The 20,526-nt window shown below is 36.4% G+C and overlaps 1 long non-coding RNA gene across 1 annotated transcript in view; it reads left to right on the top strand.

Moving 5' to 3' along the window:
* The first annotated feature begins 675 nt into the window (after positions 1-675).
* LOC131737270 (uncharacterized) overlaps positions 676-20,526 on the top strand; it is a 36,152-nt gene continuing 16,301 nt past the window's right edge. Inside the window, exons 1-3 of the long non-coding RNA XR_009328871.1 lie at positions 676-872; positions 2,842-2,881; positions 8,118-8,182. This is a non-coding gene — a long non-coding RNA (uncharacterized LOC131737270). The remainder of the gene's footprint in view (positions 873-2,841; positions 2,882-8,117; positions 8,183-20,526) is intronic.

Genomic DNA, 20,526 nt, shown 5'->3' with positions numbered 1-20,526 from the left:
AGCAATAACATTAACATCTTGTATTAAGATCAGCATAGGGTTCAGCTCTGCAGCCAATGCACAAGTTATGTTTTTTTTATTTATGTATTTATTTTTTTAATTTTGTTATGATGAAAACACCCAGGGTGCCTAGTATTAAAACAAAAATGTATAAAGCAGTTATTTAACAATGCTTTATATTTCCTAGGAATTTAAAATTATTTTGCATGTTTTTTTCTACATGCTAACACTGTTTAATTTAAAAAAAGTATATATTTTTATATATATTTTTTTCTTTAATAGTAATTGTTTTATGACATACATGAATACATACATACATGTTTAAAAAAAAAAAAAAACGATTTGTGTTAATATGTTTGAAGCAAAACATTATTAGTAGAGAAGGAAAGAAATGTGAGATGTAAAAACGTAGGGAATTTAGATAAAATAAACAAACCTGTTAGTTTTTTATATATATATATATATATATATATATATATATATATATGATCAGAGATAAACACAAAAGGTCTGGCATATGAAGAACATTGGTAATTCTACTGTATGCAGGAGGTATGAAAATTACACTCTCTGTATCTGAGATGTTTGCCAGTTTATTTGTGTTTCCTGTACTAAGCCTCCTCATTAACAGAATATATATATATATAATATATATATATATATATATATATATATTTTTTTCACCTCAGTAGGTGGGATGTAGCCTCCCTGTGAAAGGCCACTGCATCTTTGCCTCTGACAGCTCTGCATGCATCATGGCCTCTTAGTGATTTGTTTTCTTCCTTTTTTTTTTCTCTCTCCCAGATTAGCACTCCTGGGCCTGGCAGTAATGAGAGACTGTCCCACTTCTCCCAGGACCCCCATCACCACGAGTGAGTATCATTTACATCAATGATCCCTCATCATTACCAGTGCCCTGCCTTATTTATTATCACCACTGTCTGCCTGTGATTTCCCATGGAGCCAGCAGTCTTGTACACATTCGAACAAGAGGGCACATACGGATTTATAAAAAAAGTGCTACTAACCATTCGGCCCATGTTGTTTTTGTTGCTGTTTTTTTTCTTACCTTTTAAGTTGAGAGAATTTAGATGTAATCTTACTGTGCAGCCCCTGCTTTTTGAGAGTAAAATTAAGAAATACTTTATTTCATGTGAATTTTCTTACCTGTAAAATATCCTATTACCTGTGATTCTCTTTTGTTATGGCTTAGATCATCATTTACCATGCTTACTTATTCCAGTGAATAGGTGGGGAAGTATATCATTGTTGCAGTTAATCTACTTTGCCCCACACTTAACCTTAATGAGTCTTTTTAAGGAAAACAAAAGACGCATGGCAAATAAAGATTTAAGCAATTGAGAATTGTAAGTAATACAAATAATGGGATATTAAATTGGTATAAAAAAAAAAAATCTGAAGAATTTAGATGATAGAACGTATCCTAGAACTGTTCAAAAAAATGTGCTCAACTAAAAATAACAATTGATCTCCTTGCAGTTTTCATCCTGGTGCCATACTGTACGTATGGACTTACTTAGTGATGAATTTGTTGGTTTATGAAGATTGCTCAATCCTTTTTTCTTTGTGGTTAATTGTGTTCACACACTCAAATATACATTTAGACAGTTATCACAATATCTTCCCTCCAGCTTGGCTTTGCAAGTGAAGGAACACAATACGACGAAAGAAAAAGACAGACAGTCAGACACATACTTACTTAAGTGACATGAATCCAAGTTTAACTCTCAAAGAGTTCTGTGTTATAGCACAAGATGTGATTGTAGTCTGCTGCCCTGGAGGGTTCAGCAGGCACACAGAATCTCAGACTGACTTATAACTGCATTTGATCTAAAACAAGCTTCTTGTTTTAAGAAGCTTGGTAACAATTAATTTGTCTTTACTGTGCTTTCTGACAAAAAGAAATACATATTTTTTTTAACAAAAATGAAATAATAATGTGCAATTAATCATATATTGACAAATGTTTTCAGGCAACTATTTATTTATCTATTTTGTTATATGCCCCAAACAGGTAGGTTCCTGGTAGGTACCCTACACCTTAGAAACAAACTTTTAGGACTTGAAGATCAAGTGGTTTGGCAAAAGATAGTAACCTCAGGAGTCTTGCAGCAAGTCAATGACTGAGCAAGAATTAGAAAAACAGGATCCCCTGCTTCCAAATCCTGCCTCACTCCAAAACTAAGTGGCCTGCTTCCCCGTGGATTCATTCACACTACTTTTTTAAATGTTTTTTTTTTTTTTTTTACAAATGTTGTTAATGATAAGGACACTTAAAAGAAATAACAGATTAGTCCAGTGTGCAAATGCACTTTAATCCCGCTGTATAGTATAACAAAGTTGTGTGGCCATAGCATCTTTGTTCAAATACTTTTCCCACTGCACTTCCATTATAACAGACAGCAATCCACTTAAAGAAAGATGCTTGTACTAGGCTATATATTAATAATTTAAGGGGGAAAAATGTGAGAAAATGGCTTGAGTTATTCCTCCTATTTGAGTATATGTTGTATTTAGTATAGCTGATAAATGCAATTTATTAATCTCTTGTTAATTTGTTATGATTTAAACAGCTTTGGCTGAGCATGCTTAAATTGTGGAAATCTTCAAAGCAGGGTACTTGTTTGCATTTTGTATCGGAAGATGAATCGTAAGTGTTTCTCAGCAGTCCGTAAAAAAAAGCCTCATTAAATAAAAGCATAGCCTCAGGCTGTGTTTTTCTACTGGATATTAAATAACCAAAATGCACATACTGCTAAATCATATGACAAGCGCATGCTATTAAGTGTAGTATTGTTAATTCCTTTCTTTATCTTGCAGCCACTGGTTCAGCCCTGGGGCAAGGAAGGATCATAACCAGGTAAGAACCACTTTATCTAATAAAGATATGCTTAATTCCATATATTAAAATGTGAGGTACATTGTAGCTATCAGTAGCTTTATCGAGGAAAAGGTTTGGTATTGACATAGCAATACAGTCGCAGACAAAAGTATTGGCACCCTACACTTGTACCATAATTTAAGGTAACAGATTGAGGACAAGCATTTAGTAAACTTTAACCACCTTTTATAAAACTAAAAGCAAAATACACAATTTCTAGTAATTTAACAAATAATCCTTATTTAAAAAAAAAAAAAAAACATATTTAATTAAAAGTGTTTGTTCATAACAAAAGTATTGACACCCCTGCTTTAGTATTTTGTGTGTCCTCCTTTTGTTTCATTACATCTTTCAGACATTTATGATAATTCTTAACCAGTATGTTACATCTTGTTGGTGAAATATGGGCCTATTCTGTCTTGCATTATTCCTTCAGCTCAGACAGCTTGGTTGCACACTGCTTGGCTACAGCTTTTTTTTCAGGTCAGTCCAAGGCATTTCTATTGGATTGAGATTTGGTGATTGTGAAGGCCATTTCAGAACTTGTATCTTCGTTTTCTTCAAGAATTCCAGAGTTGACTTAGCTCTATGCTTTGGGTCATTTGTTGTGTTAGAAGATAAACTATCTGTCAATCAGTCTACGAGCAGCTGGTGTCATTGTGCTTTGTAGAAGGTTTTGATACATGTCTGCATTCATTTGAACTTCAGTCACATGAATGTCTCCAGTCTCTGAATTGCTAAAACAGCTCCATATCATGATCAAACCACCTTCTTGTTTAACTGTAGTTACAAGGTTTTCTTCATTGAAAGCTTTCCTTTTTTCTCCATACCGTGGTCCATTTTTGGGGCAGTTATATTTTAGTCTCACTGGACCAGACAATTTTGTTGGAAGAATTATTCAGATTCCTGTTGATATTTCTTGGCAAATTTTGTTTGATGCATTTTCTTTAAAAGTGGTTTGCAGCGAGGTCTACTTGAATATAATTCTTCTGTGTTCAGGTACAGTTGTTTCGTGCACTATTATGCCTAATGCTTTTAAATCTTTCTTTAAGTCCTTGGCTGTTAATCTTGTATTTTTATTTTTTAGCTGCTCAGACGATTCTTCTACCTTCTGTATCCGTAATTTTCTTTGGATGTCCACTTCTTTTAAGTGTTTCAGTTTAATTATATATATATATATATATATATATATATATATATATATATATATATATATATATATATATATATATATATATATATATTCGGGCTGCTACGAGTAATAAATATTTTAGTAACACCCCTGCAGTATGTTAAACTTGCTTTAGGCTTGTTGCAAATGTTGTGTTTTTTTTTTGTTTGTTTGTTTTTACTCCTGACTCTACCCAGGCATAATTACCCCTCGCATTCACAAGCTTTTACTTAACTGCATTGATATTCAAATAATCACGTGAGGGGAGTGGAATGGAGCGGAAATGTATGTGGGCGGTACAATCTACAATATTTATTCGAACGATTTGATTTTTTGTGCCCAATTAATCGATTGCTATTTGGAGGCTTAACTGACAGCCCTAAAAAAGATACACACACTGTAGATTGTGTATTGAACTTTAAGAAATTGTGTATTTTAGTCTTTGTCATATTAATTAGTGGTGAATGTTCACTAAATGCTTGTATTTAACATGTTTTCTTGACTTTGTATGAAGAATAGGGTGCTAATACTTTTGTCTGTGACTGTATGCTGCTAAAAATAAAGCAATTTATAGTATTTTATATTTGTATTTAAAAATACTTTTTGGTATGTTTAAAACCATGTTGGTGACTAATACCCAATCTAATATGAAAAGGGTTTATTGAATATGTTTAAAATAGCTGTTTATTTTTTCTTTTTTACTGTCCAATTATTGATAATTGATAATACAAATATTCTTGAATCAGACATTACGCCACCAAGTCTAGAGTAAATTCATTGTCGAAGTGTTTTGGTCGTTTGCTTAGCATATTTGTAGATCACTCAGTTGTATGCATGACAGAACAGGAACGTGTTGTCCAATATTTCCCAGTTTAATTGACTCTAGATGTAAAAATGAACAGCCTGTCCTCCTTGCTACTGGGTTGACTGAAAGTTGTAGTAACTGCTTTACCTGCTTCATAATACTTCGATCATTAAAGCATTTTTTTTTTTAACTATAAAACTGAAGCTTTAAATGTCAGTGTGTACGCTCATGGATAAACCATCATTTTAGAAATGATAAAAAAGAAACATTAACTTTGTACATTTTGACAGTTTCTTAATTCTAATGACAAATAAATTAGAATCCAGAGGGTTAAAGTGTCTTCTGATATTATCTTCCAAGGAAGGAGTGTATGTGCAGCTGCAGAAGATAAGACTTAATAAGAAAGAACATTAATTTTCTGGAACAATATTTAGGTATGATAGGGTATTAGTATAAAGGTGAAAATGCTGTGAATGTTCATTAAGGTACTTTTAAATATGCTGCAAAATTCTAGAAGTATGTCAAACTGCTGTTTTAATTTGAGATTTTTAGTTTTCTAACATGATGATCTGTGGATTGCAGTATAGGTAAGATTTAATGAGAACGTAAATTGATTTTCTGGAAAGAGATTTAAGTTTAATAGGATAAAGGTGAAAATGCACCAAAATATGGAATGTTTTTGCTTCTTTCTGTGGGCTTTCACTGCAACTTTTAACAAAGTATAATTGGTGTGTTGTTTTCTTTTTTGCCAAATACGTTTTTGAAATTGTGGATTTCAGCACTGCTTGAGTACGTCACAATTTTACAATACAGCAGGACCTCAAGGTTACAAGAAACACACAAACTTACTGGGAAACATTTTAGAGATTTTACCAATTCCTGTTAAGTTTTACATTTTTTGTATTATTCTTCAGGTTAAATTGTGTACATATTTTATTAATATAGTAGATGTACATACAATTATTGAAAATTCAGTTACAGACATTTTAGACTTCCTCCATGAAATTCCTCCATTCCCAACTTTAAAATTCTACTGAATTCATGTGACTTTCACGCTACTGACAGCTGATTGGCTAAGCTTTTGAAGGTTATACTTGGGAACCACTCACCTGAACTTTGCAAAGACCTTCTATTCTGCATGCCATGGATAATACTAAAGTAAGGGGCATATTGCTAGTTAACTGTTCCATGTCACATTGAAACAAATTGGCTACATCAGTCATGGTGTTGTACTTCAGCTGGACATTAAATTCAAAATCTCACTTTCATCCTTCTTCCTCTGCCTTTACTGCCCATTACTGGTTTTGCCAGTTTGTAAAGTGATCATTATGTGTGTGATATCATTTATATATATATATATATATATATATATATATATATATATATATATATATATATATATATATATATATATATATATATATATATATATATACATACATACATACAGACGTGCTCAAATTTGTTGGTACCCTTACAGCTCATTGAAATAATGCTTCATTCCTCCTGAAAAGTGATGAAATTAAAAGCTATTTTATCATGTATACTTGCATGCCTTTGGTATGTCATAGAATAAAGCAAAGAAGCTGTGAAAAGAGATTAATTATTGCTTATTCTACAAAGATATTCTAAAATGGCCTGGACACATTTGTTGGTACCCCTTAGAAAAGATAATAAATAATTGGATTATAGTGATATTTCAAACTAATTAGTTTCTTTAATTAGTACCACACATGTCTCCAATCTTGTAATCAGTCATTCAGCCTATTTAAATGGAGAAAAGTAGTCACTGTGCTGTTTGGTATCATTGTGTGCACCACACTGAACATGGACCAGAGAAAGCAAAGGAGAGAGTTGTCTGAGGAGATCAGAAAGAAAATAATAGACAAGCATGGTAAAGGTAAAGGCTACAAGACCATCTCCAAGCAGCTTGATGTTCCTGTGACAACAGTTGCAAATATTATTAAGAAGTTTAAGGTCCATGGAACTGTAGCCAACCTCCCTGGGCGCGGCCGCAAGAGGAAAAATCGACCCCAGATTGAACAGAAGGATAGTGCGAATGGTAGAAAAAGAACCAAGGATAACTGCCAAAGAGATACAAGCTGAACTCCAAGGTGAAGGTACGTCAGTTTCTGATCGCACCATCCATCGCTTTTTGAGCGAAAGTGGGCTCCATGGAAGAAGACCCAGGAGGACTCCACTTTTGAAAGAAAAACATAAAAAAGCCAGACTGGAATTTGCTAAAATGCATATTGACAAGCCACAATCCTTCTGGGGGAATGTCCTTTGGACAGATGAGTCAAAACTGGAGCTTTTTGGCAAGTCACATCAGCTCTATGTTCACAGACGAAAAAATGAAGCTTTCAAAGAAAAGAACACCATACCTACAGTGAAACATGGAGGAGGCTCGGTAATGTTTTGGGGCTAATTTGCTGCGCCTGACACAGGGTGCCTTGAATCTGTGCAGGGCACAATGAAATCTCAAGACTATCAAGGCATTCTGGAGCGAAACGTACTGCCCAGTGTCAGAAAGCTCTGTCTCAGTTACAGGTCATGGGTCCTCCAACAGGATAATGACCCAAAACACACAGCTAAAAGCACCCAAGAATGGATAAGAACAAAACATCGGACTATTCTGAACTGGCCTCCTATGAGTCCTGATCTGAATCCTATCGAACATCTATGGAAAGAGCTGAAACTTGCAGTCTGGAGAAGGCACCCATCAAACCTGAGACAGCTGGAGCAGTTTGCTCAGGAAGAGTGGGCCAAACTACCTGTTAACAGGTGCAGAAGTCTCATTGAGAGCTACAGAAAACGTTTGATTGCAGTGATTGCCTCTAAAGGTTGTGCAACAAAATATTAGGTTAGCGGTCCCATCATTTTTGTCCATGCCATTTTCATTTGTTTTCTTATTTAAAATATTATGTTGAATAAAAAATCAAAAGCAAAGTCTGATTTCTATGAAATATGGAATAAACAATGGTGGATGCCAATTACTTTTGTCAGTTTCAAGTTATTTCAGAGAAAATTGTGCATTCTTCGTTTTTTGTGGAGGGGTACCAACAAATTTGAGCACGTCTGTATGTTAACACTGAACTTAATGTATGTGCTATACACATTTCTTCACTTTATCAACAAAAAAGCCTCTTCTGAAGTCATTGAAGCAATGTTTAAAGATGTGAAAACCCTCAGTATCTACCCTTTATCCATCACACTGTGACAATTTTGTTTTTTTGTAGCTTCTGTGGGATGCTCGGGCTGACAAAGGTCATAGGAAGAGCTGCTCATTAAAAACTGCCAGCAGGTAAATATTCTCTGTTTTGCTTTATAATTTTACTGCAACCAAATATTTCTGTTCTTTTATTTGTCTCTCATCCTGTTTCTTGTTAAGCAGGTATATGAATATTTTAAGTTTCTGTTTTTTTTTTTTTTACACATAACAGCTAGCAAATGAAGACCAAACCATGGGCAGTTTCAGATTTTGGGTACGAATATAGCACTTTATGGTTTAGCTAGATTAGATGAGACTGCTTTATGCAAAAATCTTCAGGTCAACCAAGGTGCTGTAAATGGCTAGCAATGCGCAATAAAAAATGCAGTTTTTCATTTTGTAGTCATTATGTATTGTAATGAACAGAAAAGCTTCAGACCAGAGGGTTCCCTTCCTGCACCATAGACCAAATCCATTTGCTTCCTGAAAAATCTCCTAAATTATTTTGTTGCACTGCCCATTTCCACAGCTAAACCACGTTGGGTGTAATAGTAATGCAACAGTTCCACTGTTATACTGTTTTTATATGCAGCCATCCATCCATCTTTGATAGTGTCACATAGGTAAATCAGTTGATGTACCAGCATAGTGGGAACATTTTAATGGCCAGCAAAATGACAATGGCAGCCATCAAAAATAGGCAGGCCCATCTTCTGATTCTGTCGTTTTCAAAGAAGGAGTAGAATCGATGATCAGGTTTGGATACAATTTTGTACAATTACACAGTTAGATACGCATTTGAGTGCTATTGATTTTTCATGGAAATGAATTGGATGGTGCCCACCATCTTTCGAAAGGCAAAGTCTAAGTGTTGTCTGTGTAAGGTACAGGCTGCATATTCCAGAATACACAATTCAAGTTATTTATAGGCACCCACTAGGAATGCAGTAATCTATTGTAATTACTGAAAAACAAATGCGTGATTAGCAATAAACAATTATCTGACAAAGTTAAAAAATAAAAAGTATAATCTGTACAAGACCAGCAACAGTATGTTTTTGCTTTGACTTTATTATTTTAATTATACAGCAATGTGTGTGTGTGTGTGTGTGTGTGTGTGCAAGTGCAATTGCACCATCAGCCTATGAGAAAATCCCCATTTACATCTGAATAGTTCTCCTCTGTGTTCATCTGCTGATACAAATCACTGTTTTATCACACAGATTTGACAAATGGAATTACAGCCTCTCTTTATTTGATCTTCAAAAGAGACAAAGATGTACATGGTTTCGATCAGCTTCCCTTTTCCCATAGTGTCATGTGCTGTTTAGCGAAGCCTCCCTGTTTTAAACGGGGAAACTGTTACTGCATTTAAAACAAGTATGCAGGGAAAAATAGGGGGTATTGTGGTAGTATGTCTCACAGGTTTGAGCCTCGGAGCTCTTGTTCATTATACTCTCCAATTAAATATTGCTATTTTCTGCTGTGGGAAGAACACTCATGCTGATTGAATTAAAAATAGAACTGTGTACAGCAGCTCCCATTGGTAAAGATGACTAGCGGCCATTGACAATGGATGCTCCACCTTAAAATATCCTTCAGAAGCAGTTGAATTTTGAATGTGAAATACTACTGTCAGAGTATATTACACATCAGTCTTTGGGAAAGATTCTGGTTAATTTAGCTCCTTACAGTTTTTCACTGCTTGTAATTATTATTATTATTATTATTATTATTATTATTATTATTATTCTTTTATTTATTCTTATTTTTTAAATACATGCAGTTGTCGTCAGTTAAGGGATTCAGTTTGATACATTTACACTTTACATCTAAGCCTACAGTAATACAGCAAGTCTCTGTCTTTTGCATTAACAATTTAAAATTATGTATTGTTCTGTCCATAACATTGGAGAAGAGCATTTATAGTAATAGATAATATTTTTGCGTCACTAACTGTAAGTAGAATATTTGGTTTATTTCCTAAATAAATAAAAGAATACTAGCGTTTAGTAAACACTTTTAAATATATATTGGAGAATAACCAAGATAACGAGAATTTCAAGGGTCACAAGGTATGCCATTGACCTTGTAATGAAGATTAATGCAACTCTCTGACAGAGTTTTTTTTTTGGGGGGGGGTGGGGGAGTGACATTGCATTTGTTGTGTAATTCAATTTGGTATTTTATATCTGCTTTACTATTGAGCCCCATACTTGAACAACATGATCAACTCTCTTACAGTAAGAAACACTTAACCAAATGTGTTGAGTAGCTGGACACTAGTGGTGTTCAATACCAGTCATCAGAGGCCATTTACTTTGTATGTTCCAAACGCACATACACATACATATATTTCTAACTAGTTTATTTGATTTATATATATATATATAAATATGAAATCAAATATGTTGGAGAGACTGGAACTACTTTATATAAAAGAATTCAGAACCACCTTTCGTTAATTAGAAATAAAAAAATGAATGAACCAATAGTACAGCACTTCACCAGTCAGGGACATGACATAAATGATGTAAAGTGTGTAGTATTAGAACAGCTCAAATTAGACAATGCGACATATAGAAGAATAAAAGAAAGTAAATGGATAAATAGACTGAACACGATTATGCCAGCGGGACTCAACAGAAAAGAATGAACTAATTAACTTCAATAAATATATAACATTTAAATAAATAAACAAAATTCATTCAAAAGTTGTGCATGCTGATGCGCTGGGGAGGCCAAATCTAGACTGATCCTCAGAGCCAGCATTGCATGATATAATAAAAATATAAGTTTATGTAAAGTAGTGTTAATTAGAATTAATACAGATTCAAAGATAGAAGTAAAAATGATGTCACAATATATAGAACACCATTACATCATGTAAGAATAAATCATGAATCTGAATGTAAACAATAACAAGTAGTTGTCATGCCGTCAAAAACCTATAAATACCTCCAATGTTTGGATTCAAACACAGGCTCCCTTGAGAAAGATATGTACAACATATCGAAATGTTGGGCAGCTGGCTCTTTGAGCTAAAATATATATATATATATATATATATATATATATATATATATATATATATATATATATATATATATATATATATATATATATATATATATATATAAGCAAAAAACTTTGTTAATGTCTCAGTTAGGGTTGATATTAAAATGACAAAAGTAGGGAAATGCGATATTAGGGTTTTTAACCCTAACTCTGCATTCCCTCCTACACCCTTACAAGCAATTGAATGGTCAAGGAAACACAAGCAACCACAGACAGCCACCATCAGTTAAGACAAACAACTCTCTGCAGATAACACAAGAGACATCCATCTGCCCTGCATAAGTATGGATGTTTACAGAACATATGTGTGTGCTATCTGCCATTCATTCAGTGCGTTTACCTGGCCAGTAATATTCCACTAGTATTGAGAATACTGAATACGAATATATATTCTGCCATGTAAACTGCATATTGGTAATATGAAGAGGAATATTCCACCTCTGCATATTCGGAACATTGGAGGCGGCGTATTCCACTAGAATGCGGAATACTAGTGAAATATAAAGTCACGTAAACAGCATATGCCGACTATGAAGCGTAACCCACAACAGACACATGCAATAACAATACTCACAGCAGTAAACATGAGGGCACGTGCGAGAAAACACAGCTACTTTTGGTCTGATGAGGAGGCATCACTTTTATTAAGGATTTTAAAGTCGTAAAACAGCTTGATGGCAAGAAACAGAGATGTGTAGAAGTGTTTAAAAGGACAGCGGAAAAAATCATGAAGGGGATTTGAGAATATCATTGTGTCATACATCTGTCGCATGGGTGTCCTGTTCTTAAAGTGCTCCCATTCCCCCTATCCATGTTACTATGAATGCTAATGCCGGTCCATCACCCCTTCCTCCCTTGCAAAAGACTGTATTATGCCATTGAACATCTGCAATTCCATACAACAGAAAGTTATGCTAGGACATAGATTCATATTACAGCACTATTGGTAGTCCTTTTGTCATGCACCTGTGCCTCACAATTGTGACCATACATACACACGTTCCCTCATGCTGCTCTAGATGCAGTTCCCCACCTTCCACCCAACAAACTGATGCACATCAAACATGTAGATGCCACACTAGACATTGATCGTGGCAGTGGAATTCATAGAGGTACAGTGTGATGTTGGTGCCACTATTATGCATCCTAAACATCGCTTTTCCCTACTTTTTGTCGTTTTAATATCAAACCTAAATGATACATTAACAAAGTTTTTTGCAAAGCATTTCCTTCCTTTTTGAGAATATATTTATAGATAGAAACCCTGTATGTTCTATTATAGAGTACAAAAAGTAAAACCAGACTAAACACTGATACAGGTTTATATATAATACACATGATTCGTTTTTCTTCACCTATTCACACAAAGTGTTTAGCGATCTTAAGATAACCACATAATAGGCTTAATATTTATTTAGTTATAAAACAAATGCTGAATAACATGTCTGTGTTATAAAGTGCCAGGGCAGCTTTTCTTCAGTTAAGATACTGTATCATAAGGGAGAGACAGAAACAGAAGTTAGACTGAGAAGTTGAAAGAACACTGAAACTCAAAATCAATTATTGTAAGGTGACATTGGTTTTATGTTGGGAAATATTTTTAAGAAAAATAAAAAACTAAAATATCTTGCTTGTTGGTGGGCTCCCGAGTGGCGCATCCAGTAAAAGCACTTGCGTAGAGTGCCGGATGCGTCCTATAGTCTGGACGTCGCGAGTTCGAGTCCAGGCTATTCCTTTACCGACCGAGGACGGGAGCTCCCAGGGGGCGGCGCTCAATTGGTCGAGCGTCGCCCGGGGGGAGGGAGGGTTAGGTCAGCCAGGGTGTCCTCGGCTCACCGCGCACAAGCGACCCCTGCCTGCGGGCTTGCCTGTAAGCTGCCCGAGAGCTGCGTTGTCCTCCGACGCTGTAGCTCTTGGGTGACTCTGCAGTGTGAAAAAAAGCGGTCGGCTGGCGGCAGACGCTTCGGAGGACAGTGTGTGTTTGTCTTCGCCCTCCCGAGTCAGCGCAGGGGTGGTAGCAGTGAGCTGAGCATAATAAAATAATTGGCCATTCCAAATTGGGAGAAAATAATAAAAATAATTGGCAACGACTCAGTTTATTAAAAAAAAAAAAAAAAAAATCTTGCTTGCATAAGTATTCAACCCCTGTGCTGTGGAAGCTCCCAGTTTACACCGATGAAAGAAATTGCCCTAACGAGGACATAATTACCTTACCATTGGCCTCCACCTGTGAACCATTAAAGATGCTATCACATTTTCTGGATAAAAACCCCACTGTGAAGGATCATTGGTCAGGCTGTGAATCTGAAGGAAAATGAAGACCAAAGAGCATTCTACAGAAGTTAGAGATAAAGTAATACAAATGCATATCTTAGGGAAAGGGTACAAAATAATATCCAAGTGTTTGGATATCCCAGTGAGCACAGTTGGATCAATAATCAGGAAGTGGAAGCTGCATCAGACCACCCAGGCACTGCCAAGAAAAGGCCGTCCCTCAAAACTCAGCGCTCAAACAAGGAGGAGACTTGTGAGAGAAGCCACAGAGAGGCCAACAATCACTTTGAAGGAGCTACAGAGTTCAGTGGCTGGGAGTGGAGTAATGGTGCACCAGTCAACCATATCAAGAGCTCTGCATAACACTGGCCTGTATGGGAGGTTGGCAATAAAGAAGCCGTTACTCAAAAAGTACCATCTGAAAGCACGTCTGGAGTTTGCCAGAAAGCATGAGAGTGACCCAGCTGCAATGTGGGAAAAGGTTTTGTGGTCAGATGAGGCCAAAACTCAAAGCTCTATGTGTGGCGCAAACCTAACACTGCCCATGCCTCAAGACACACCATCCCTACAGTGAAGTATGGTGGTGGCAGCATCATGCTGTGGGGATGCTTCTCATCAGCAGGGACTGGGCATCTTGTTAAAATTGAAGGAAGAATGGATGGAGCAAAATGCAGGGAAATACTGCAAGAGAACCTGCTTCAGTCCGCTAAAAATCTGAAGCTTGGGAGGAAATTCACCTTTGAGCAGGACAATGATCCCAAGCACAAGGCCAAAGCAACATTGGAGTGGCTCAAGAACAAAAAGGTGAATGTCCTACAGTGGCCCAGTCAAAGTCCTGATATCAATCCCATTGAGAATCTGTTGCGCTATTTGAAAATTGCGGTCCACAAGCGTCATCCAACCAACCTGAACAACCTGGAGCAAATCTGCCAAGAAGAATGGGCCAAAATCACTCCGACACTGTGTGCAAAGCTGGTACATACTTACCCCAAAAGACTTAAAGCTGTTATTGCAGCGAAAGGTGGCTCTACCAAATATTAATGTGTGGGGGTTGAATACTTATGCAAGCAAGATATTTCAGTTTTTTATTTTTCTTAAAAATATTTCCCAACATAAAACCAATGTCACCTTACAATAATTGATTTTGAGTTTTAGTGTTTTAAAATAAAATATCAAACGGAATGAAATTTCAATGTCCCATTTGTAATTCAGTAATATGAGAGAATTGGTCAGGGGTCTGAATATGTTTGCAAGGCACTGTATATATAATTTTTATTATATGTATATATATTTTTCCCCCCCCCAAATACAGGTTGTATGATGTGTACAGTATAAATACCACAAACTGCTTAAAGGCTAGAGTCTAGATCAACTTTTATATTGCTTTGGTGGTATATTTAAACTTCCTAAAAGACATATTCTGCATTCTTTTTTGGATTTGTTAAAAAGGCTGTTTTATCTATCTTTGTATTTATTCGTGCAGTTATATTTATTTTTTTAGATTTGTATAGTTTCTTTTTACTTTTAAAAACAAATATGAGGCCAAGAGAGTCACTTCTAACTGGATATTTTAATAAATGCTCTCCCAATATTTAAATTAGAGGAATGTTCAAGGCAAAATTAGTCAGTGATTTCCAAACTAGTAATAACCTCACATCAGGGAAGTTTGAAAGTCAGATGTTGATCATGTAAACCTCATCTCTAACCATAACAAATATAACCTAAACCAAGCGTGTATTTATGGCAGTTATGTACTCGCTTAGCTTCACTTGGTTTTCTTGTTGCGCATTTCCAGTTGCCCTGTTGGGTTTTAATAGGGTCTGACAGCAAGATATTTTGGCCAGCTAGTGCGTGATCATACCAGTCTGGCTTTCATAGATTTTCCTACCCATTGGAACTTTCTGCTATTTTGACACTTGCAGGCCTGTTGTGCTGTTGTACAGCTGATGCCCTGTCCAGGCTTATATGTTTCTTATTGACGATGAGTGTTCTTGCCAAACGCCAGGAACCATAGTCACATCTGTTTGTCTCCCCAGCTCATCTAAGGCTGCTTGGGAACAGCTTATAACCAGAGGGTGGCTCTGAGTAGGCCAGATACGCTGACAGGCCTCTATATGTAAACCTGTATGACGGGGGAACAAGTACCTGTTGTCTTTCTTTCAGCTTTATCCCAGTTGACATTATCGCTTCAGTCCCTGTCACCACTACATCAAAAGCCAAGTTTTCAGGCAATGCAGTCTTAGCAAGTTTTTTTTGTTTTGTTTGTTTTTTACAAATTACCAGGTCTTTCGAGTGAGACATCTCCATACTATTTGCAAGTGCTGGCTTGTAGCAAGACCCCAATAAACTGAAAGGTTTAAAAAAAATTGTATTGCTGCCACTGGTAATTCTTTGTTACTTTGCGTAAATTGGAAGAAACATATTGCTGACCGAATGGCTAATTAGGGGTCAGACTTGCCCATACTTAGTAATCTAGAGAAAAAGTATATTATCTGAGTGGATGTCAAAATCATTTTTGTTGTTCTTTGCATAGACTTAAAAAGCACATACTGTATCAATTTATATTTTTTTTAACAAAAATAAGTACTCTGTCTCCAGGGTGTTTACCCAGGGTAGGGTTTCAGTCCCTGCTCTAACTATGGAATACACAAGACTGTTTAATGCTGAGTGCTATGGAGAGATGATTGACAAACAAGAACAGAGACTAAAAGACCAATCTGCATGGTAGAAATGCATGCTTCTTATAGAAATGCATTGACATGCAGTGCATTTTAAAATATATATATATATATATATATGTGTGTGTGTGTGTATATATATATGTGTGTGTGTATATATATATGTGTATACTGTGTGTGTGTGTGTGTGTGTATATATATATATATATATATATATATATATATATATATATATATATATATATATATATATATATATATATATATATATATACAGTGCCTTGCAAAAGTATTCAGACCCCTGACCAGTTCTCTCATATTACTGAATTACAAATGGGACATTGAAATTTCATTCTGTTTGATATTTTATTTTAAAACACTGAAACTCAAAATCAGTTATTGTAAGGTGACTTTGGTTTTATGTTGGGAAATATTTTTAAGAAAAATAAAAAACTGAAATATCTTGCTTGCATAAGTATTCAACTCCTATGCTGTGGAAGCTCCCAGTTTACACCGATGAAAGAACTTGCCCTAACGAGAACACAATTACCTTACCATTGGCCTCCACCTGTGAACCATTAAAGTTGCTGTCACATTTTCTGGATAAAAACCCCACTGTTGAAGGATCATTGTCAGGCTGTGAATCTGAAGGAAAATGAAGACCAAAGAGCATTCTACAGAAGTTAGAGATAAAGTAATACAAATGTATATCTTAGGGAAAGGGTACAAAATAATATCCAAGTGTTTGGATATCCCAGTGAGCACAGTTGGATCAATAATCAGGAAGTGGAAGCTGCATCAGACCACCCAGGCACTGCCAAGAAAAGGCTGTCCCTCAAAACTCAGCGCTCAAACAAGGAGGAGACTTGTGAGAGAAGCCACAGAGAGGCCAACAATCACTTTGAAGGAGCTACAGAGTTCAGTGGCTGGGAGTGGAGTAATGGTGCACCAGTCAACCATATCAAGAGCTCTGCATAACACTGGCCTGTATGGGAGGTTGGCAATAAAGAAGCCGTTACTCAAAAAGTACCATCTGAAAGCACGTCTGGAGTTTGCCAGAAAGCATGAGAGTGACCCAGCTGCGATGTGGGAAAAGGTTTTGTGGTCAGATGAGACCAAAATAGAGCTTTTTGGCCAAAACTCAAAGCGCTATGTGTGGCGCAAACCTAACACTGCCCATGCCTCAAGACACACCATCCCTACAGTGAAGTATGGTGGTGGCAGCATCATGCTGTGGGGATGCTTCTCATCAGCAGGGACTGGGCATCTTTTTAAAACTGAAGGAAGAATGGATGCAGCAAAATACAGGGAAATACTGCAAGAGAACCTGCTTCAGTCCGCTAAAAATCTGAAGCTTGGGAGGAAATTCACCTTTCAGCAGGACAATGATCCCAAGCACAAGGCCAAAGCAACATTGGAGTGGCTCAAGAACAAAAAGGTGAATGTCCTACAGTGGCCCAGTCAAAGTCCTGATCTCAATCCCATTGAGAATCTGTGGCACTATTTGAAAATTGCGGTCCACAAGCGTCGTCCAACCAACCTGAACAACCTGGAGCAAATCTGCCAAGAAGAATGGGCCAAAATCACTCCGACACTGTGTGCAAAGCTGGTACATACGTACCCCAAAAGACTTAAAGCTGTTATTGCAGCGAAAGGTGGCTCTACCAAATATTAATGTGTGGGGGTTGAATACTTATGCAAGCAAGGTATTGCAGTTTTTTTCTTTTTCTTAAAAATATTTCCCAACATAAAACCAATGTCACCTTACAATAATTGATTTTGAGTTTCAGTGTTTTAAAATAAAATATCAAACAGAACGAAATTTCAATGTACCATTTGTAATTCAGTAATATGAGAGAATTGGTCAGGGGTCTGAATACTTTTGCAAGGCACTGTATATATACATATATTTATATATACATACATATATATAATGAAATATATATATGTGTGTGTGTGTGTGTGTGTATATATATATATATATATATATATATATATATATATATATATATATATATATATATATATATAATAATTTAAGCCATTTGTCCCTTTCTCCTAATCATTGAAAGAGTTATCAAGGGTCGCTGCTAACCGTGACGTACATAATATGAGTATGTTTGTTGGAGATGGACATGGTTTCATAATGTGGTACATCCATGTTTGTTTAGAATAACCCTCAGCTCAGTCATCAAGTCTGATCTTCTAGTGGTTAAGAAATCCTTGTTTGTATGACATCTAAAGCCCATTTCACACTGCCGTGCTCTACCCCGATCGGATCCTACCCGGGTCAGGACCCGGTGTCATGCGAGTCGACTACGCGATTTCCCACTGCTTTTCATAAAGCATGGTTGACCTGGGTGACAGATGCAATGTACACAATGTGCGTATCAATGCCCCTGAAGCAGCTTGTTACGGACGCTTCCATCCAAGCTTCTCTGGATTGAACAGTCAGCCTAAATGTTGATTAGAGCACATGTTTCTTCATCCCTGCTGCAATCTGGCTCATGGTATGTCTCAAGGAACACAAATATGGCTAAACAGAATAAACAGAAATAAAGTGAAACCTTCACGCAGGCGTGGCTGTTTATTTCGTCAGCTTATGAGCGGCCGTCATGCATTTTGTGTCGCTCAACCTGGGTCAAAGCGTGTCAACCAACATCCTGAGGTGGGTTGCTGGGACCTGGGTACGAGCCAGATATGTGGTTTCACACTACGCGAGATTGTGACCCAGGTACGTGGTTTCACACTATGTGGGATTGCGACCCAGGTAGCCAGAATCCAGGTTGGGACCCGGGTAGGAGTGCCAGTGTGATTTGTACCTTGAACAAGTTCACACAAGTGACTTTGACATGTTTTTCAAGGTCAGAGGGCCACTGGTTTTCCCACAATTAAAGACAACGCAGGGATTCCATTCCAGCTTAAGAACATAAAAACTTAAGAAAGTTTACAAAAGAGAGGAGGCCATTCGGCTCATCTTGCTCGTTTGGTTGTTAGTAGCTTAGTGATCCCAGAATCTCATCAAGCAGCTTCTTGAAGGATCCCAGGGTGTCAGCTTCAACAACATTACTGGGGAGTTGGTTCCATTCAAAATGGCAGTTTAGCGATGATCACATTGCAAAAGACTGCACTGTGAAAATATGTTGTGGGTTCTTTAATTTATTTTTTTGACTGTGCATTGCATTTTGCATTGTTTTGTATACCCCATAGTATTCAATATAATGAAATAATAAGCAGAGCTCAAAGGTGGTTAGGAGAGAATTCATGTTAAAATGGAACTGAAGTGTTTACTTTTATAACATTTACAGGGCAGTGGAATATAATGTAATACAAATATGCAAACTGTAGTTGTTTTTTTTATTTATTTGTTTATAGCCCATACATGCATAATTTTGCCATAAAACAATGTCCCTGCCTTATTGCCGTTGGAGCTGTACACCTTGGATCGCAAACACAGTTAAAAATGAACAAGCGGCTACAAGGTAGCACTAGTATTTTTTATTTTGTTTAACAGAGTTGCTTTCACACACAATGCTGATTTGTGTATGCATTTTAGAACAGAAATACAGAATCTTTTACTCGCCTAGTCTAACCTCAACACATATGTCTGGTAAAACTTACATTACACTTAATCTTATCCAAAGAGGCTTCATTATAAAAGGATTACTTTGTAACACATAGTACTTATTTGGTTACTCTATTAGAAATACATGATTTGCATTGTAAATTGTTTTTAAAAAATGTTATTCTGTATGTGAGAGTCTTCACTTTTCTGAACAGATATGGAACATCTGCTAAATACAGTACCTATTCCGAATGAAGAAAGTAGCAGCATAGCATTAGATGAGGGTTACACACCCCTTGGTCAATAGTAGATGGCCATGTCCTCCCATTCAAGTGAAAGGATGGGTCAGAGGTTGTGGGGAAAATTTCCAAATAACTATATGATTAGTACCACTGGATATTCTTTAAGAAAGACACAAAGTTGCTTTGACCCTGAGGACTGTATAGAGGCTTGCACAGATCTCAAATCATGCCAGGTGTCATTTTTATTGAAGTGACCCATCCGATCTGTGGGTGGCTGTGCAATTAAACATTTAAAAAGAGGAAGTAGCAGCACTGAAACATTCAGCCGTTCGGATTTCTTTGGTGATAGTTAAACACTACTTCGTCCTCTTCAGGCATAGTCTAGTTTCAGGCAGTTTGTACTCCACATCCCCTACAGAACAGTCTACCGGTATTGCTCCTCTTATTTGATATAAAGCTTACTCTTTTAAAAATATACAAATATACAAATATACAAGCTCAGGCCGTATTTTTAAAGCATGTGATGTTTAGGGGTTCTTTTATATAAAAAAAAAATGTATCTTGCTCTCACCTTGGTTTCTGATCAGTATTGCTCTTTGC

Source organism: Acipenser ruthenus, chromosome 6, assembly GCF_902713425.1.
Source record: "Acipenser ruthenus chromosome 6, fAciRut3.2 maternal haplotype, whole genome shotgun sequence".
NCBI lineage: Eukaryota > Metazoa > Chordata > Actinopteri > Acipenseriformes > Acipenseridae > Acipenser > Acipenser ruthenus.
Note: the sequence above shows the minus strand (reverse complement) of the source record. Positions and strands in the feature narration are given on the sequence as shown.